A 22223-nucleotide genomic window follows, 5' to 3' on the forward strand; every position below is an offset into this window, starting at 1 on the left:
GGCTCAAACCCTGGAAAGGCAGATCTGTCAAATTTCAGACCCCACATTACCAGCCACACAGTGGTTAGCATCATGCATTTGCTTTTTTTTTTGTGTCAATTATTCAGTTTGTGGTTCATGGTCAGCCCTTTCAGCAGGAGCATCAAGAGCCACTCATGAGCATTTGGGTCACCACCCTCTGTGCACAGCACCAGGCACCCTCAGCTCCCACTCCAGGAATCAAACAGCATGGAGAGTGGTTTTGTGAGCTATGCTCCAGGTTTTCACTTACTTACTAGTGTCTGCACTTTTGACTTACAAGTACAGAAAAAGTAGTTACCATGGCAATTTTCACAACACTTGATGCTTGTGCTACCTCTGAGAGTCTTTTAATAGAAATTCTTACCAGCACACCATGTGAATCTTCTGATTTTTAAAATATGTTTGGAGGAAAAGAGCTCTTAAACCTCCTGAGATTTCAGAAACATGGTGGGAAGTGGTGCCTTTGTTTCAAGGGGAGCACTGTCTACTGCTCAGTAGAAACTCAAGGCATTTCAGAGGAGGCAGAAGAAAGTGGCTTATTCCAGAAGTATTCATCAGCCACAAAGAAGATGGAAAAATGTCTGCCAAAAAGAACCTCTTGCTCCATCAAAGATACAGCGTGCTTAAAGAGAAGTTTTGTTTCCATGGTGACTGAATTTGGAGTAAGAACATCCCCTGCATCAGACATTGCTAAATCAAAAACCCAGTTGCTTTTGTTCATGCAGAGAGCTGGGTTCTTAACCTTGCCTTCCCCAAACAAACAATTAATTACTGTTTTACTCTCTAATTTTGCTGTGTACAGCTTCTTTTTGTAAATGGAGCAGGAAAAAGCAAGAAGGTAGAGCTAAATAGGAGAAACCTGATCTTGCAATCTTAGTAATTAAAAATAGCTCTACTATTCAATAGTACACCAGCATTTTTAAAAAATGCTTATTAAAAATATCAGCAACAAGTTGTCCATTAAAGGCAGTTACAGGCATGCACAGGCTACTGATGTACAAGCTCTTCATTGTTTTCCTTTCCACTCAGATTGTCTTGGTTTAAAAGACAGGTGTCTGCTAAGGAAGGCTGGAGCTTCTCTTGGAATGGAAAATGTAAACCCTCTCCCTCTGAATTATTATCATTTTGAAATTAAGGGTCTCTTAGGTTAAGATACGAGGATAGGAATAACAGTTCTTTATTAGTATGTATAAATAATAATTTGAAAAACTAACTACAACTTAATAGGAAAACTAAAATAAAATGCAGTAGCACAGAAACACTGACAGAGTCAGAATAGAGCCTGACAGTCAGGTGTCAGTCAGGGTGTTGGTAGCTGTCTGATTAAATTGGCTGCATCGTCCTGCAGTGACAGATGTGGTTCTGTTGAAGCAATGATTTTGGGGAAGGGTGCTGTTTTCCTCTGAAAGTTCAGTGGTGGTGTAGATGAGTCTGATCTTTTTCTGGGAATGCAGTGGAAAAAGGCTGCTCTGATGTTCCAAATCTCAGGTTATATTCAGGTAGGAGTACTTGGCTCCTCCCCCTGGGTGGAGCATCTCCCAGTGGGATGATGTAATTTTATCAGCCATGCAGTGGGACTCAATGGCCCATTAACAGAAGATATCTCCCTGGATGGAGACTGAGATGTAGCAGAGAGAAAGAAAATGGCCTCAGCTGTTTTTAACAGCTGGTGATAGAATACATACTTTTGGCATCATCTTGCATTATAACCTGAGACACAGATCTAACAGCCAACCCTCCCTCACAGCATCAATCTCACACTTACTGAGGAATGGGAAGGAAAGGATCTGCTCCAGGAAGGTGTCTCTGGTGAGCTGATGTGCATTGATCCATTTTTGCTGCTGAAACTGAAGGTCCAGTTTTAGCACTTGGGTTTTGGTTCACTGGAAGAAAGATCTGATGCAGCCACTAAAGCTGTAAATGATCTGTGCAACTTATAGGAGCTCTATGGAAGTTTTAAAAAAGGTCCAGAATGGCTGTATATACAATAATAAATAAACTGTGCTTGAGATGCAGAAACCACAGGTAATTTAAAAGGGTGCTTTACAGTTGCTCTTTTTTTTCTGCCACCATTTGCCAAGTTGCACAGTTCTCAGCATAGAAAATTATCTTTCTTCTGCCCAACAAAATGCTCCAGTATTTCTATATTAAAGAAACAATGCCAGCTGCAAGGAAGAAACCCAGTAAAACAATGGACATTGGATGTTTCCATTTAAATGTATCTGAAGGATCAGAGTAATCATTATTGAAGTTGCCCAGCTCTTTTCATTATAAGACTCTTTGTCAATTATTTATGCCATTGCCAAGCTCTAGGGTGAAAGTTTACATACTGGGTGTATGCCTCAAGCAACCTCTTTTAAAAAAAAAATTCAGCTCAAACAATACAGCTGTTTTATGAATTAAAATGAAGAAGGCAGTGTGCTGCTCTGCCCACAATAAAAAGCTTTCAACCTTTGCCTTGTTTGGCTCTGCCCACTCTGCAATTGGGAACACAACTCAAAGCTTTGGCAGCTACTGGCACAATAACATCACCTGCCATCTCCCCAAAAATTAACCTAAATTTAGCCACTTTAGTAGCTCTGGAAAACAAAACCTCAGCTGGTTGTGCCTACAAAAATAAGAATTTGGGATCTTTCCTCTGAAGAGTTGCACTCCACATTTTAAGGCCAAAATGCAATGTTTTGTTGACTACTGTCACCAGCCCTGTGTTACACACAACAAGCAGGCAGGAGCTGACACTGAATAAAACATCTCTCTCACATACCTTGGCTCTGACTGCTTTTCAATAGCACATTGCCCATCAAGAATTCTCACCAAACTGATAGTAAAAACAAACAAAAAGAGAAAGGAACAGAAATCATCAAAAACGATTAATCTGAAAATTCAAAAGGTTCTTCATCAGTTTCTGAAAATGGGAATTTCTCCCATCCAGTTTCAGCAGAACCTGCCATGTGAGAAACACTCAAGACCTTATTTTCACTTGGAGCAGCAAAATGAGTATTTCAATTAACTTTGTGTACAAAAGCTGCAGTTTTAAGTTCCCCCAAAATCATTTTAATATACATTTATCAAGTTAAAAAAGATGTCTTCATTCAAATGCTGCCTACAAATTAGCATGTTTATTAAGTCAAATCTTGTGGCATCAACAGTTCAATTCTTCAGAGCACAGGATGATGAATGGGACTCCTCACAGCTCACTTACCCCAGGTGTGTAACAAGGTGGAACCAAGGGGTCTCTGGAGGTCCCTGCCTCTCTCTGCTGGCTACTGAACACCACACACCTCATTCCCAGGCAGTAGCAGCTAAATGAATCCTCTCCAAAGATCAGTTTTATTAAAACCACTTCTCCTCCCAAAATCAGGGACTCCAGGATTAAAGCCTGGCTCTCCTCAGTTCTGCCTGTGCTCGTGGCTCAGTGTCAGGAATTCCAGCTGCCAGCATCAGCTTGACTTGTGTTGCTTTCATCACACTTTAAAGCTTTTCTTTAGAAGTGCAACATGAAACACTTGAGTACATGAAATTCAGTAAGTTTATTTGCACTGAGAAGCATTTCTGGATCCTGCAGTGTCAGGGCCTGGGAGGAGGAAAGGTTTCCACCATGTCACAAAGTGCAGAAGGGGTCCAGGGCAGGGATGTGGCCATTTCACAAGTCTCAGTCGTGATTGTTATCTTTGGAAAGATAAAAGAAAGGAAGAAAACAAAACCTCTTTTTCTCTATATGTGCCACTAATGTGCAAGAACGTGCCACAACTCCACTGCAAGGGAGCAAAACCAATGCATCCCATTGGTATTTGTAGGCACAGAGAATTTTCCTCTAATTTCCACCAGGGGTTCAAGATACTCTGTCTTTCAGCCTCTTCCTCTGATCTTGTTTCTTGGGCTCCTTATGGCTGAATCTTTTGTTTTATATTCCCAGTCAAATATCCCAGATGAGGATCAATCCAGCATCCATATGTTGATCTATTTTGAGATAGACATTATATCTCAAGTTGCTCCTCAGATAAAAAAACTTTGCTTTTTATCACAATCTGCTATACACAGCTAGACTACAAGCTCAGGGTTGTCCATTGCATCCCCAATTTATTTTTAGTGTCATTAACTCCACAAGAAGATAACAAAAAAAAAATAAAAAAACCAAAAAACTAAAAACCAAATATTCAGCACAGCATCCTTCTAGGCTTTCTTTTCAACTTATCCTAAGTTCCACATACCTGAACAAGGAGATGAATACATCAGGCACTAGAGCTTAATAAAGATTTCCAATTACTATGTTTTCCCCTTCAATCTTTAAACTGACATTTATGATTAAAAAAAAAAAAAGTTATTAAAAGGTTCAAATAGTAGAAAATATTTGAGATCCTTGTACATCAGCCAAGAATTTTAAAAATGAGACTGGGAGGAGAGGCATGTTGTAATTTCAAATCAACTAAAGCCAGCGGTCAATAGGTTATAAATTGCTAAATAAGATGCCTGTTCCTGCAAGCTCTCTCTATGATTTACTCATGAGCACTCAGGGAACAATAAGAGCAGAGCCTGTTCCTCACACTGGTCCTTGTGAAAGATGAGGGCAGGATGCTGAGCCTGCTGTCCCCCAGCCCTGCAGAGCCAAGGCTGCAAGGAGTGCCATGGCTTTGAGCAGTGCCACACCTCCAGCAGCACTCAGCAATTCTGCCAGAGCCTTTCCTTGTCCTGCAGATCCAAGAGACTTCCCAGGCTCGCTGGTGCTCTCCTTCCAGTTTTTCTGGTCCCTAGAGCAACTGTGATTTTCTGCCAATTTTGCATACACTGCTGTTTTCCAAAAATTCCAGTTCAGTGTTTACATTTCACAATGATCACTCCTAACAACCATTGAGAGAGACAATATTATCAAGTTTTAATTTCCTATGAACTGCTGGCTAAGGCTGCACAGAAAGTTGTGAGTACCAGATGGTCCAATTCATTTTATTTATTCTTTCAGTGTCTTCATGGCGTCATAGGCACTTTACACACTTTGCCATTTAAAATCATGAACACTTTGCCACCACCCCTAAAACCCTGCCAGTTGCCTTGGCTGTTACCTTTGCTGTATCACCAGTCAGCACCTCAGGGCTGCCAGCACCACTGCTGAAGCACAGTTAAGAGAACTGCAAATCCCAAACTGGAACACCTGCCAGACAAACTGACTGCCAGGCAAAGTAACATCAGAGGGCAGCCACAGATTGTGCTGGGAACTGCTCTCACTGGCCATGCACAGTGAAAGTCAAGCACAGTCAGCAGCATTTACTTTGCCACAGCTCAGGTAATGATTTCAAACACTTTATAGACACAAGTAAAAACACTGGCAGCTACTATTTTTATTTCTCCCCTTGGCTCTAGCTTGGCTGACTCAAGATGGGTCACTGAGATCTATCATTGATAAATAGTGTAAGGACCATCAGCTGGAAGTGATCCCCTTAATAACAGACAAGAAATACTGATATATTGCTATCTTACTTTGAACTCTGCTTAAAAAAAAAAAGTTTTTGTCAACAGCCAAAAAAAAAAAAGAAAAACAGAAAGTTATGAAAAGGACATTTGAATTTACAGCTCAAATCAGCAAGTGTGGAGATAAATATACTGAGGGTTTTTCTGAGCAACAATGAGCTGCAGCAGTTTGCTGAGGCAGGATCTGCCTCCCCATCCAGGAATAATGGGAAATGTTTACTAGTCTCCTAATTTCAGTACCTTTTATTTTCTGTCTGAGAATTCCCATGACAGATCCCACAACACAGAAGAAAAGCTGCTTTCCAGCCAGTTGCAGAGCTAGCCAACACGAGAGTGGGATCCTTTACCATCTGCCACCTGGAAGCACTTCAATGTGCCTCATTGCTGCAAGAAAAATTATGAAGGCAATTGTTGTGTTACTCACAGTTATATTTAACAACAAAAACTCTAAAATATCGTTTTCACCCAGTCCCAGGCTTCCTGGAGCCCGTTGTCATGGCTGTCTCTCTTCCCAGGCACAACTTGTTCTGGAACTGTCCCCACCCTCTCAGTGGCCAGACTTTCTGCATGTCACCAGCTCCAAACCCAAACAGTTTGTCTGCCTGCTAGTTTGGGGGCAGCTAGAACAGAGTCCTAGCCAGATGACTCTGACAAACATTACAGTATTAAAAAAAAATTCCAGTTATTTTATTTGGGATTTTAATAAGACTTTTTCATCTTTCATTTGTTTTGGCACTTGTGGAGCTATTACACTTTAGATAAATTTTTTAATGCTGTGAAAAATGCAGGGGGCTATGTCACTGAGGCCATCAGCCATGGAGAGCATCTGGTTTTATTATTTATTGTATAATTTCTGTTATAGTTTGTCACTTTTGTTGTTCAAGTCATTTAACTGTGCTGTGCATTTACCCAATAGTCACCAACATAATTTTTTTCTGCCATAAGATGAAGCAATGTCACAACACAGGCCAGTCAGACAGGAAAAGGAACAGCTTCCACTTGATTTAGATGGAAAACAGTAACTTGAAACAGCCTTAATGTGTGAAATATCCTGGATCAAATAGCATAATTATCAGCCTGTGCTCCTTAGAGGCCAGTAACTTGTTCAGCACCTCACCTAGTAAGAAATCTTGGCTCTGAAAAAAGCACTAATGAACTAAAACTCCATTTTGAAAAAACAGTATCTGCACAGGAGAGTTGAAAGAGGTTGTTTTTTGTGGTTTGGTTTTTTTTCTGAAGCATTTAGTTTATTTGAACAAAACACCTCATTTTTGCTTTAATTACAGTTTGACCAGTTATACTGCTGCTTCCCAGGGAACTACAAATCTGCAGCACAGAGTCAGCCACACTGCCTGGATGAACTTTCTCCCTCCACACTCCTCCAGCTGTTTTATTTTTTGGAAGTGCTCTAAGTCAGCTGTCTGACCAGTCTTCTCCAGTTAAGCCATACTGGATACAGCTTTACAGTCCAATTGCAAATCCACTGCCCAGGGAAGCTGCTAATCCTGAGCCCTGTAGCTGTATCATAATCTGAATTAATGCCTCTGGAACTGCTGAAGATGTAGAAATATTATTACTCACTTGATAGATGACTGAAAGGAGTTTTCCAGGCAGGCAAACTCAAATCACCGTGTAGATGTTATTTCTTGAGACTTTTAATGCAAACATCACTGGCAAGAGCAGAGGAATAGAACAGAGACCAGTATCCTTCCCAGCTCGGACCATTCTCTCACAGGAGGGTTCCTGGGTTGCAGAGAGGAAATAATGTGGTTTTTTTTAACATAAAGACAGCACTCCAATGACTCTTCCTGTTAGCATGCACCACACAGTGACTATCTGCCAAACCCATCTTCCTCTGCCTGGGCAGGGCAGACAGAGCTGGGTCCTGCTCCTGATAAAAGGCTGAACACACTGTCTGTGTCTGCCTGTCTCCACAGCTGGTGTGATGTTACAGGAGGAATGAAGAGTATTCTGAACCAGTGGTTGGCTTTGGGAAGGGGAGCAGTGTGGACAAAGGGGGTATTTCTGTGTATCCAGCCCATGGGTGCACAGCCATGGGAGATCCAGAGCTCACACTTTAACTCTCCAGAGGCACCTGGCTGCTGGCTAGGCTCCTCTTGGAGCTGCAGCTCTGCTGAGCTGATGTCTGTACAGTCACACATGGTTTTGTTGTGTTCTACTAACTACACATTAGCATCTGCTCTGTTTTCAGAGAAAAAGGTATTTCCCACCAGCAGAAGCCAAATCTGTGGATGACAAAAACAGGCAGAATGAACAGATCCTGAAACACCCTGTCCATTTACACACATGCTGGAACCATCAGTGCTCCTCTTGCTAACAGCACTTCTCAGCACTGAACTGAAATGCTTTCAGTCACATTCTGGACTTCCCTTACATGAACAAGTTTTTGCTCACCTGCCACATTTTGTCCCAAGCTTGCACCCTCAAATACTCAACCAGGCTGTTAACCCAAATCCTCTCCCTCAGCCAAGGGCTCTGGATCACTGTGTTGTTTTTTTGTTCTTTGAGGTTTTTTCGTTTTTAGTCCCTGAACATTTGCAGGACAAAAAGATGGGTTTGCCTCCCTGACTCCTTCCTTGTGGCACAGCTCTCCTGCAAGCCTGACTGTTTAAGTGTCTGTAAAAAAAAACCTGGTGGTATAAAACAGCTGCACAAACACCTCTGGGGGATGTTTCACAACCACAGTTATATGTAAAATCTCAGGCACAGAGGGAGCTTCAGTTTTCACTATGTCAAACCTCATATTGTGCTTCCATAAATGGTGGAATAATTTATTTTGTCACAGCCTGATGAGGCTCCAGGGCCAATGCTCCCCTGACCCACATACTCCCTTCTGAGCCATTTTGAGGGATAGATCTACAGATCTGTATTTTTAAATTACTTTATAGCCTGTGATTAAGGTAACTTGGAATAAGCTCAGGGGAAAACAAGGACAGAAAAATTAACTCTTGAGAAAACCACATCTTGCTAACATGAAGTGTATTCATTTCTTAAATAAAAAAATGATGCTATACCTCATTCCCTGGAGCTGTATCTCCAGTCTGAAAGCCAGGCTGTACCATTTAAATTTTTGACTTCCTAGAAATTCACATTTCTATTTGAACTTTGTGAAGAAGTTTTAGCTACTGCCCCATGCTCACAGAGCAGACATCTCTGTCTTGGCCTTTGTGAAACAGAGACCTGATATTATCTCACTCACCATTCCTGTTTCAATTGTACTACTTATTTCTTTTTCTAAAATAAGAATATCAATGGTCACTATGTCAGCACTGAGATTTCTGGATTCTGGATACAGTGGCAGTGAGCTACAGCCAGACATGCTGGGCTGCAGAAACTTGAAGAATATATATTTGAAAGGAGTTGTTATTGACAAATGAAATCTACAGGTGCTTCATGAATTAATACACATGACAGATGCTCTGTCACTGGCAGAGTTCACACATGATAAAATAATTTATTTATCTCAGGGGAAAATGTGTTGCTTTTTTCAGAAGCAAATGACAAAAGTTAATGATACATCTGATGCTACACTCTTATTTTTTTTTTTTTTTTTTTTTTTTAATCAGTAAAGACACTTCCTTGGAATTAGCTTTATTTATAGCTGTTCAAACCAAACCAGGCAGGAATTCAAATCGTGGAGTTTCAGATCTTTGTAGAAATCTCTAATTCATTATGCTACTTTGAACCAGGTTGGTTCAACTTCCCAATTCTTCCATTCTTCAGAATTATTCAGCACTTATTATAAACCCTGAAGTCACCCAGCTGCAAAGACAGGCAGAGCAAGCCTAAATACAATCATGCATTGCATGGCCTATGGAGGATGTAGCTGTGGTCATTTGACCACCAAAGAAATCCAGAAAACCTTAAGTTGTTACATTGACATGTTACATGACATTTCAGAAATACAGATATTTTCTAAAGACTCCATTGATCCCCAGCACACTTTGTGCCATTACTCATTCCAAAGCAGTTTTTCATGGCTCAGGAAGGGTGTTTTCCTTTTCCAGCTGTGCAGCTGGATGTCCCTATTGCAGCTTTGCAGCAAAATCCTGGCTCCTTCTGGCTGGACCATTGAATAAAAAGAAGCAACTGGGAGTTCAAGGCAGACCCCTTTCCACAACCACAGAAAACATCCTAAACCTTCACAGAGGTTGGGTTTTCCAGCATTTTAAATACAACATGAGAAGTCATGAGAAGTGTCTGTCCCTGACTCCAGATGTGGCTGCTCTTTCTCTCAGCATTTCAATGACCACGTTAATTTTCAGGTTTGTAAAATATCTTTTGATTTGGGGGTGAATTAATCCCACCAACATGGCAGCACATCAAACATCTAATAAACATAGCACTTACACTCCCACCCTAAGCACTGTGTGTTGTCAGGCTATAGCAGCACTTGGCCTTGTGCTTCTAATATTTAAAATCTAGGTTTTTTAAAAAAAAGGCAAGTGTTCAATTTAAGAGCTAGTTCTGTAATCCTATCTCATTTTTTCCCCTCTCTTTAAACAAAACCTGATTTAACTGGACTGTTTTTCTTTTCCTTGCACCATGCAGAAGTTTATAAGCACTTAGAATGCAGAGATCTCCAAAAACAGCAGGGGCATGTGAAACCAAGTGCTTGCTGTTTCATTTTTACTGACACTAATAATCCTGAATCCAACAGAGCAGCCTACAACTTCACTTGTGGAGACAGGCTGTAAGAGAAGGTAATGTGATGGAGCATAAATGAATGAGAGGGTGTCCTCAATTAAAATATTTAAGAAAAAGCAGGGATTGTAAAAGTAGTAAAACAACAATTGATTTTACCACTACGTACTGGCTGAGAGAAGGAAGCATGGAAGGATAGGAAATGATGATGCAGAAATGAAAGTGTCTAAAGCTTCTGCAAGGGAGGCTGGAGAGAAGCTTGCTACTCAAAGGTTTTTATTTGCAAAGATTTGTCAGGATTTCTCAGCAGACAGTAACTGTACCAAAAAAACCCTATACACACAAAGCCTGTCACACCTGCTTCCATTTTATCCATCAGGGAAAAAATATCAAGTCAAAGGCTCTATCAAACTTGTCAAAACAGGAGGATGTTCCTCTGTGTCAGCCTCATCAATCACTGCTGACAGTGCAGGAAATGCAGAACTCATGGATAATAAACACTTTTTATATCTGACATTGATTGCTAGTTTGCCATTATTGTATTAATACCTATGCCTAAAAATACACCCACTAAGAATCTAATCTCTGCCTTACTTTCTCTCCTTCTTTTTCAAACGACCCAAAGATGTTTCTGCTATGGTTCTGGGCAGCTGGTGTGCTGTGGGTGCTGATTATAGGAATAACCCTTGTCTTATTGCTGCCTCAGTCATCTTTTGCTTCTCCCATCACCAGTACAGGGGTTTTAACAGGAATGTGCTTTTGTTCTGTGTCTTTTCTCATATAAAGGGTCCTTAATTCAGGCTGCTACTTGCTAAATATTAATGTTTAGCATTTTCATGTCTTCCACTGTGGCCATTCTGTGTTGGCTTGTGCTGCTGGAAGGGAAAAACAATCAGCTGTGTGCCTCCAGGGTAATCCTGGTCTTAGCAGAAGGAAGGAACTGAAATTTAAATTCAACTCCTCCTAAGCCAGGCCTTTTCTGCTGACTCAGGTGTGTGTGGTGAGCAGCTGCCCTGGGGAATCCAGCACTGCTCCCTCTCCCAGGAACAGGGGAATCCTTCCTGCTCTATCCCAGCACAGAATCCAGGGACAGCTGTGCCAGGGTGGGAGGATTTCACAGGAACATCAAAGGTGGGTGGTGCAGATGGGCTGGCAGCTGGAGTTACTGTAAAACTGGACTACTAATTCTGCAGAGACCCCTATTTTATAAAAGCCCAACTCTGCAGCCATTTGGTCTCTTACTCACAGCCTTGGAACTTATTTTCCCAGCAGAGTTTTTGTAGACTGTGGCATACAGCAAAGTCAGAAAAACCAGGAGAGGCTCAGGATAAAGTGGCAGTACATAAAGATAATTCAGCTATGTAAATAGTGCTCCAGGAAACACAATACTGCTTCTTTAAGTGTGTAGCAGAAGGCTGCATTAAAAGTTTGTTTTGAAGTATTTTTTCTGCTCTTTGTTCTCTCTCAGATCCTTTAAAGTTGTTTGGGCTCTTCTTCCCCTTGAAAACAAATCATAGTTAGAATAAAGAGACTGCTGACCTACATTCTCACAGCTATGTTACACTTAATTGTGAGACACATCAAGTGAAACTCAGGATCACCAAGACAGGCTGTGAAAACTCTCACTGCTCAAACTCCTAAGTCCCCCCATTTGAAACCATCAGAATAACCTCTTAGAGAGATCCAAGCAGGATGTCCAGTGAGTGAATTTCTCTCTGGAGACATCAGAGCAAGGCTCCTCACCTGGTGCTCAGCCTTCTTGCACAGCCCCTCAACTACTTTGACACTCTGCTGTAGTTTTGGTGCATTTTTGGTGCACTGCCAGCAAATAAACCTGCGAGTATAACAAAGTTTAAGCTGAATCTGAACCCCTTGAGTAAAAATTTCCATCATCCATGAGTCTACCAGGTTACAAATGTATACAGCTGATGTGACAAAATCAAAGTTAATGAAGACTTAGGAGATGCATCCAGTCCTATAGCAGAGAAGTGAAGTATTGACAGTGATTGTAAAAAAGCCCTTCCAATTTCTTGTTCTTACATTAAAAAAACATATTCAGAATGTGTTAGAGTTCATATTTAAGGGGGCAGACCATTTCTTAAGACTGCATGTTTTTCCTTTGTGCAGCACCAGACACTCCATAAGGGAACAAAGGCTGGCAGTGAATTTCCAAGTTCATTTAAAGAGGCTTTTGCTTATATTGCATTATTTCTCTCTTCATCCACTCTCTCAGTGGTCTCTTGAATGAAACACAAGACATTCTCAGGGGTGACAAATCTTCTACAGCATAAAAAAAGATAACATTAAACACCAACTGTCAACTCTTTTCAATATCTGAGAGGGTGGAGGAGCAGGGTCTGTGTGTATGATGATGTGAAGTAAACCCTGGGCATGGGGAATGTTTGCTGAGCCAATAACCAGATACCACCACATGGCCAGAAACACAAAACAAACCAAGCTAGCCCCTCCAGAGATTCTGGCACTGGTGATGCCCCAGGTGAGAATTTCAGTGGGAAAAAGCAACCCCTACAACTGTGACCATGCTGAGCTGGGGGTCTCAGCCCAGAGGAGAACAGTCCTGCCTCAGCCCCACTGCCTCCCCCTTGCTCTGGCAGCTCATGAAATATCCTGTGAAGGTTTCATCCTGTGAAATGTCCTCCCTCAACCCTGCAGATTGCCCAGACAAGGCTGCTAATGAGTCCCCTGGTATTTACAGACACTGCTCATTTGCAACAGGAGATCCTTGTGGATAATTTTCCAGCATAAGCAGGACTGATGCTCACGAGGGCTTACCTGACAATCATCATTTCTGTCACCCATTGGTACAATGACTACCCTAAAAATTCAGGTGAAAAATGTCATTCATGTTAGAGAGAGAACACAGACCTGCCACGGGTGTACCAAGGAACATTGGTTTGGGTTATTTGAAAGTGAGATTTGTCCAACCTGTCCTGCCTTTCACTATATCAAAATTGACACAAACCAACAAAAAAGAAACTCATCTCTCTCATAATAATTTTTGAGAAGACTTGGTACATTTCTGCTGCTCTCCTGTTGTACAGCAGCCATAACCAACATAATTTTTTTCAGCATGTGTAATAATAGTTTTAAACCTATTTCTCATGAGATATATCAGTGTCTCAATAAAGAAAAGCTTTTATTTTTAAATACATTGTTCTGTATCCATATTTACCATCCTTCACCAAATCTATTTTATCATTGTCAATTTTTAGAGTCCTCAGTAGACAAACAAAAAAAGTTAAATTGTGAGAGCCAATCATGACATGATCTATAACATTAACTTCTCCATTCAGGATGGGACAGGACAATAAATATTGATTTTGATGAATTCCATTTCAAATTCCCATCCTGTGCCTTACTCCTACACACAGTGGAGCAGCAGGGCTGTGTGAGCCCCAGGTGTGTTACATCCTTGTTCCCATTTCTGCCCCAGGAAAAACAAAGGCATTACTTTCTGTTCATCTAAAATGAAGAGCAAATCCTCCCATTTATGCTAGTCTAGGCCATCTTAGATAAAAATGCTGAACCCAAAGCTCTGCTCAGATCTTGCTCCTGCTGGATTTCCTGTTCAGTATGGCTAACACAGGAGATTCCACTCAAATAAGCAACCAAATATTGATATTTATGCAAATAGAACAAGCAGTGATGTAAACTTCTGAAGTTTGCTTCTCTGTGCTTCAAAACCAGTAAACAGTATTTTCACTTTGAACCTTCTCTCTCAAACACTAAGAAAAAGATGCCTTTCAAGTAAACAAATGTAATTCAAATCAAGACAGCACATGCAGTGTGAAATCTTCTACCACATCACAAGGCAGCAAGTACAGTACAGCTCAGCTGTACACCCCTAATGCCAAGATTTTGTAGTGAAAACATTGACAGACCCTTAATTATTATAGTGCCTCCTGGCAGTGCTATAATTAGATTGAACATAACTATTAGTCATCTTAATTAGTACACACATTCCTTGTTTAGCACAATAAAAATTACAAAGCTAGGATGCCACTTAATTAGGTGACCTGGGAATTGATGCCTACCTATATTTCACTTTTACTTTAAGTGTCCTTACTGAGATTAAATCTAATATTTATAACCAAGAATGGGTATTTATATGGCACTCCACCTGTACATAAAATCACCTGTTAGATTAATACTTATTAAATACCTCAAGGACATTTCTGAAGTAATACCAGCAGTTCATTTGGAATTGTATTCCAAGGAAGGAAATATATCACAATTTTAGGAACTCAAGGTTAATTGCATATTCTAATAAGTGTCTTATATACCATAAAATTAAAAGAAAAAAAATGCATTCAGTTAAATCCCCATCAACCCTCCAGTTCTCCTGAGAGTGCCTCATTGTGTCCTAGTGAAGTGCTTGGACTTTTTTAATCCCTCTGCCACAGACATTCTCTAAGGGCTCCACTAAGTAGCCACACTTCAGAAAAATGTTTTCTAAATTCTGAATCTCATCCATCACACATTTTAAACGAGTGGAAATTTGGTGTAAGTAATCCCTGGTGCCATGAAAACCTTCTGAATTTCACAAGCTCCCTAATTCCTGCAGTGCTGTCTAGGGACTTTGGTTGGATTTTGGGTCTCTGTCTTCACCTCAGAAGGTGGCAGAGCAGTTTCTCATTTCACAGGTCAGCCAAGGAGTTATTTGTCTGAGACTTATTGAAGCTTGTGGTTGATAATTGTCCCAGCTGTTTGTTTCACAGCATCAGACAACGCTGCTACAGAATTGTTAGTTATGTTTAACCATTTTAATTGATTCATGCACAGGCTTCTCGAAAATAGAACGTGCCCACATTGCCATGCAGATACACCAGTGCAGCAGGAGCACAGAGCAGAGCAGCTGGGAGGCTGTGCTGTGCACTTTAGCTGTGTGAAACACTGACCCCAGCCTGTGCTGAAGCCCTGCGTGGGCTGAGAGTCTTTCAGGTCACAATGAACAGCTCCAGTGTGATGCTGCAGCACTTTGCAATAAAACTGCTGCTCGGAACAAGAGCCCACAAGAAAAATGAAGACAAAACAAAAACGTCGTGACATTTGGTATAGAAAGCAATGGTGTTTTCTTGCCAGGTACCTGCTGACATTGCCAGACTCCAACCTCCTCCCTCCAGCCCAGAAAGCTCACCAGAGCACTTAGCAATCTGTTCACACCGTCATTAAACCCATTACCCCTTAGTGATGGAAAAGTCTCTACAAATGCCACAATGCCACTGCTCTGTGACAAATCGACCTCCCTCTAAATGGTGAGCATTTAGTATTTACTACCACAGATGAACTTGAATTTAAAGGCAAAAAAAAAAAAAAAAAAAAAAAAAAGAAAAAAATTGCTTCTGTAGGCAGACTGTGGTAAATATCAATATGTTTCATCAGAGCTCCTCTTTCATTAGTTCTAGACCAATTACAGCCAATATTTCTTCTCTGGGATAATTCATCAAGCTATTAATTAGAATATGGAAAACATGAAAATCTTTCTTACTTCCTCACTGCAGAAGACCTTCCAATTATAATTGTTACAGATAAGAAGAAAATGGAAAAGCTATTCTTTGCCACAGATTAAGAGACTTGCCAAAAAATGCAGAAGAGTTGATATTCAATGCACCAAACAACAGAAAAATAATATAATACATGTAAACAATTTAAGGCAACAACAATAGAAGTGCAGGAACTAATTTTTCTTACTGTGACTAGTTTCCCAATTTCTTCTACTTCATCAGACTGAAAATTTTCAAACCACAGGCTCCCCAGGGAATATTTCTAGCTACTTCAGGAAAATCTCTCAGTGATGTGGCCCCAAGGTAATAATGTCAGAGTCCAAACCCTTTTAAAAAACTGCTCTGTGATTTCTTGAACAATGGGAAGAGACAATTGCTATGAAAGCTTTACCTCTTGTCCTGATATAAGGTAGCCTGATATAAGATAGCCTGACTTCTGCTGAAAAAATCTGCAGGTGTCAGTTTTTAACAGATAAAGTGATGTCACAGAGCTTCAGCTTTGGTACCACCTCTCCAATCTGGTGAAAGAGCACAGGTCAGTCTGCACTGGATCATGTTGTGTTTGCCAGATTTCCTTTATAAACTGAGAGCCTGCAAAAACAAAAGGAAACATGAAAACAGTACAAGGCTGAGGTTCCTGAGGAGGGATGATGCCACAGAGAGGAGACACCTGACAGGCTGTGAGGGGACCCAACTGACCCAAGCACACCCAGCAAGTGCTCACTCCGTGTTTTTTGGGTGCACACAGCTCTCAGTCCTTCCCAGTGCTGCCCATGCCCTGCACCCCTGGCCACAGCCCTGTGCACCTGGGGGTTCAGCAGGGCAGCCCGAGGTACCACACAGTTCTGGTTTAGGATATTTCCTCAGTGCTCACACCCTCCTCACTCCTGTAGCAGGCTGGGTCCCTCCTGCCCCTTTTTGTGACCCTTTTTGTGTCCCATTGCTCAGCTCTGATTCAGAACAGGCTCTCCCATTGACACTGACAGTGCAGAGCAAAGCTCTGCTTCACTCTCCCCTCTCCTTCTCTTTCTGTTCTTTCAGGCAACCATTGGAATTACCTTCTCAATGCTCAGCTAACAAACCACTTTTCCCTTCACATTGTCTCTCCAAAATTGTATTGCAAAAAGGGGAAAGTGGTACCTGACAGTGAGGGTGAGGAGAACAAGGAACAGCCCCACAGCAGTGAGGATGGGAAAGGGGCAGTGGTTACCATCACCTCCACTCAACTTTATAATTTATTTCTTAGCTTCAAGACTCCAGTCTTGACAAATTCTGAAAGGCCAAATAACGAGCGAGCAGGTGATTTGTTACATGAAGGGACATTCTGCTCCAAAATAAAACTTGTTTGGAAAGGGTTCACTGTCCCCTCCACCAAGAGCAGCATTTTGCAGCTGGGGAGAAATGAATGAGCAATATAGGCTCTGCTTTTCCACCCAAAATACATGCACTCACTTTCGAAATATAGGACTAAAGGATTCTTCCTTAGGAAAGGTTTATTCATAATAAAAGAAAAATTGTTTCAAGTTGAATAGCTTTCCAAATTAGAGCTTGACTTGACTTCAGCATTTTCCATTTTATGAGTACAGCCTCTTGCTTTTACTAAGAGCAGTTGAAATTTAAATTTACCTGTGGTTGGATATAGCTCTTCATTCAACCCACAAAAAAAATATTCAATTTATTGAAATGTTTCAGATCATCCCAAGTTAATATTTGTTCAGCTAAGCTAAACTGAAAACCAGAAGCATATCTGTGTTTAAATATAGGGTAATGATTTCTTCCATCCTTGTATCTATGTCAGCCTAATCAGGTCACCAGTGGGAACTGTTGACTGGTAGAAACATGAGGCTTTCTCTTTATGAAAAATGACTGACCTTGCTTTAAAGCAATTTAGTTTGTGTCAACATTGCCTTTCTCATTAAATAATAGGCTCTAAGTGGCATATCCATTCTTCTTCAGCACAGACAAGAGCTCTTCAGGCAAGTTCTGATGCTATTTTTAGGCATCTCATAGTAATAACCTGCTCAGTGCAGTGTTTGGAGTATGTCTAGAATAGTTACTCCTTGTCTGTCTGTCATATTGGTCAGCCCCAGAGAGAGCTCATAAAAATGTTAGATCTGCACTCTTTCTTGGATGCAGAAGGAATTTCAAATAAACGTAAACATTTGGTGGCACTCAGCTGTAAATAATAGCAGAGCAACAAGTTCATTAAATATACACATCCCTCTGTCTGAAAATGCTGAACACTTTCAGCATAATTCTTCCTCCTTTAGTTGCTGAGACGACTCTTCAACCACTTCTCACTAATTCTCCCATGTTTGCTATTTCCTCTATATATTACCTGGCCAGTCATGCAAGTATTGGAGATGATAACACAGGTAATTTCGTCTGTCAGAACCAAATGAGCAGTGAGAGGAAATATTTGATTCATTTGTCGTTTTTCTTTTTTTTTCCCCTTTCTTCCTCCCCCCTCCCCCAGCCTTTTTAAAATTTATTTTCTCATTATGGCTATTTCAAATCATCTCAGGCTGCTTTTGAAAGAAGGTTCTCAGTCCAGATCTCAAGGTGACATGCTTTACATTCACACTGTCACTATTCCCAGCAATTCCTTACTTTCCACTATTGTGATTACATAGTGCTCAGGAAATGCACCCCCTGGAACTAAACATCAGAAAGATGTAAAATCAGCCTAAGAGGATCTAATAAATGTATTTAAATACATATTTATACCATCCTCATTACTAGAGCAGGTCATTAAATCCTTGCTCTGTGTTTTGGCTACTAAAGATAGAACAGAGGCTTATTCAGACTGTTCTGTAGTGACAAGTCATCTCTGCTGGGAAATCATGGGAGATATCAGTGCTGCTGGAGCACACAAACAGCTCATCAGAGCTTTTTAATGATTTATTAATGTAGTCAATCTGCTGCTGTTTTACAGTGGTTATCAGAGGGCTGCAGTTAATAGTGTTGATTGTGGGGTCTAATATCCTCATGTGCCCTTTGCAATGTTCCACAGGTCAGACTGGCACTGGTTTAGCTAAGCCCTGGTTTTACAACCCAATGCATGTCTGCATCAGAGACCAGTCTCCAGCCCTCCACAGACATTATTTATAGGATCCCTCAGGGTTCTTGATCACATCCACTGCAGTGTCACATCCCCTTCCTCCAGGTGATGCTGCTGATCAGCATGATGTGATTTGTCATTTTTAGGTTGATGACATCCAGCTCTGTGACTTCTCAAAGCTTAGCCTTACATATGCTGCCACACCATTTCAAACATACTGAGCTAAAGCAAAACTGCTTTCTCTTGAAGTCAGATAAAAGAAGATCTCTTAATAGGTCTGGGAACTATGGAACAAGCTACTGTCTCCCAGGCTAAACTCTATTAAATATGAAAATAATTTTAAATTAATTTAAAAATAGTTTAAAGTCCTGTGTTAAGAGTTAGTGTGTTAAATTTTCCTCAGCATTGTTCAGAGACATCTGAAAGCAATATAATACTTTAGGAAGAGATTGTGATTCTTGCTGTGTCAACAAGAATTAATAATTTTTTCTTTTGCTATTTTTTTCCTAAAAAAAAAAAAAAAAAAAAAGGATATTTCTTTCCCCTCAAATTGGTCTCCAATCCTTTCAGTCAGGTTGAAGTCTAATAGAGGGAGGGGTACCAAAGCAATAAATAATTAAAAAGACTGCTTCTAATATTGTCAGTACTGATTACACACCAAAGCAATCTTCTAATAAGCATGAGTGAAAAGGAGACTGTAATATTTAGCAACATGAAGGAAAGTTCTGATTCATTAAAGATTGACAAGGCCTAAATCTGTTGTGTGATATGCACATATTTATCACACTGAGTGAAATGGAAAAGTTTCCCAAGACCCAATGACTAAAATCTAGTCTATTGCTTTTTTAAAAAATAGTCTATTTTTTCAGTGTAGAGTTACGAAAATTGTTGAAGAGAACACCACTCTTAGATTCATCTCCTCTAAAACAAATGTGAAAAAAATTTCAAAGGTTACAAAAGCCTTACTACTTGGAAAACCTGAAATTTGTCCAAATCCCCATCAACCATACCTAGTTAAACACTTGTTTAATCAAATCAATCAATCAACTATCCAAACAATCAAAAATGTAGGGTACAGATTACTTCTAATTCTGGAGATAGTAAAAGTCAGAATGACAGTTGCCTTTCTAGAGCTGAAGTCTGAACCATAAGGACAGAAAAAGTAATTTTATCAGAAAAAAAAAATATCTGGAGCAAACTTAAGATGCAGAGGAAAAAAAACCAAAAAACCCAAGTTGTTCTGGATTTTAAAAATGAAAACACTTTTTCATCTCCATCAGAAACACTGGAGCACCTTGTAGTTATTTGACTGAATAGTGAAGAGATGTCCAAGAAAAAAAAAAGTAGCAATTGTCATTGATCACTAGAATCTTACAAAGATGTTTTTTGTGATCCCAGAACTGAGAAAGGCCTGATGACAAAGGCATCAGCACTCACTGCAAAAGAGGGGCACCTTTTCATAAGCATGGCCAGCAGAGCTGCTCCCTGGGCTGATTGCTGCACTGCTATGGAGGGGAAATAAATAAAATATATTTTGGTTTCACAAGGTCTTGGTGTGAGTATCAGATTATCTCAGGCTGGAAAGTGTATATGTGTGTGCCAGTTCTTTAACACAGCAGAAACCCAAGATGCTCTGCAGGACCAAGATTCCACATATGCTATTCCTGAAGCTCAATTATCTCCAGCAGGGTTAAATTATCCCTCACGAAAAAGCAGTGAGTACATAAAAACAGACAGACATTCTCCCATGCAACAGGAGAAGCTGTTTGCCAGTAATGCTGGAAATTGAGCACTTTGCTACCAAATGCTTTAAAAGTCCATGAATTCCTATAATTAATGGATTATGCCCTATAAATATCGTTGCTGTAATCCACATTCCCAATATTGATATAAACTTGTTTCAAGAGTATTAAGGTCAGTTTACTTTAGAAGTAAATATTTACTATGATTTTGTAAAACCCATCTATCCCTTTAAATATTAGAACACCAAGTACATATTCCCATTTTCCTCTGTCCCCCCTGCTCTCAACAAACTGCTGCTTAAAAAGTCCATAAAACCCCAGAAACTCTGATGCAAAATGTAGAGACCAAATAACTAATTCAGAAGGTTTGTTTTTAAAGAATGAATAAAACCCCTGAAAAGACACAGAGGTGTTTTAACTGATGTTTAAACACTCATAATGTTGGAAACAAGCTATGAAAAGAAACAGAGATGTGGTTAATCTCTGCAGAATGTTTCTGCCATCTTATCTTCCATTTAGGCAATGAATATAAGCAATGAATAAAGCCAGAAATAAATACCTGAAGAAAGAAGAAAAGAGAAAATAAGATCATTTGCTGTGATTCTTTTCTGCTGTGGGAATTGTCTGTAATCTGCAGCATATAGAAGCAAGCAACCAGTTGAGCAGCTTTTGGAGAACAGAAGCAAAACCACTGCAGGTAATCAAGGCTCTGCTCCTTTTGGGCTAAGAGCAGAAAAACTCAGACTTATTCTAAGACCTACTCACAGATCAACTTAAAATGTTACATTTTTAGAACTGGAGGTGTTGTCTTCTTAGAATACCATAAAATTAGTGAGTTCTGGTTGAAATTAATTGTTTCTTTGCTGCCACATTAATTCACATTTTTATGAGTATTTAAAAAAGACACAGAATTTGCAAATCTGAAATTCTGGGTTGATGCTCAGTGTTAGACAAAACAGCTCAGTTTATGTATTTTGATCTTGATGCTGAAATCCCTTGAAAGGATCACAGGATGCTACATTCAGGCTTGTGGATCAGGCTCTGAGACTGGTTCATATTGGATCTAAAGGATCTGGGAGCCAGACAACATTTTGATGCAGAGATTTTCCCATTCAAACCCAGTGGACTTTGTCCCCAAGTGGAAATTCTGGAACTAGAACAGAGTACTGAAAGGATGTAGTTTGCAGGACTTTTGAGCAACTTAACATTGAATTTAGCCCAGCTTTGCCCAGAGAAGGTGCCCAGGCATTGCACTACCCAAGGTCCTGCCTGAACTGTTCTCCAGTTCTGTCATTTTGCTGTGCATCAAGGTTCAGAGCTGCAGTTTATACTGGCCAGATCATGGCACACCCACACACACTGCCAGGCTTTAGCTCTAGATCACTGCTGGAGCTCCAGCTCAGGGCAGGCTGTGGGTTATGTTACACTGATTAAACCAGGGTGACAGTCCCCAGCCATGCACTTGGTTCTTAAATACCTGAGAGTTTCTTTCAACTCTTGCCTTCCTATTGCCTTAAGAGGGTCACAAATTCTATTTCTCAGCTGACCAACTTGCACAACAGCCCACAGGGATCATCCCTCCTCCTCAGGGCACTGAGAGGCTCCAGCAAAGAGAGCTGGGCACAGACACTGCTCACATCCCACCTGCCTGAGACCCTCTGAAACCAGCACAGCAAACTCTTCTGAACTCGTATTTGTATTCCTTGGCAAGGGTCAGACTGGATGATCTCCAGAGATCCCTTCCAA

Source organism: Oenanthe melanoleuca, chromosome 12, assembly GCF_029582105.1.
Source record: "Oenanthe melanoleuca isolate GR-GAL-2019-014 chromosome 12, OMel1.0, whole genome shotgun sequence".
Lineage (NCBI taxonomy): Eukaryota > Metazoa > Chordata > Aves > Passeriformes > Muscicapidae > Oenanthe > Oenanthe melanoleuca.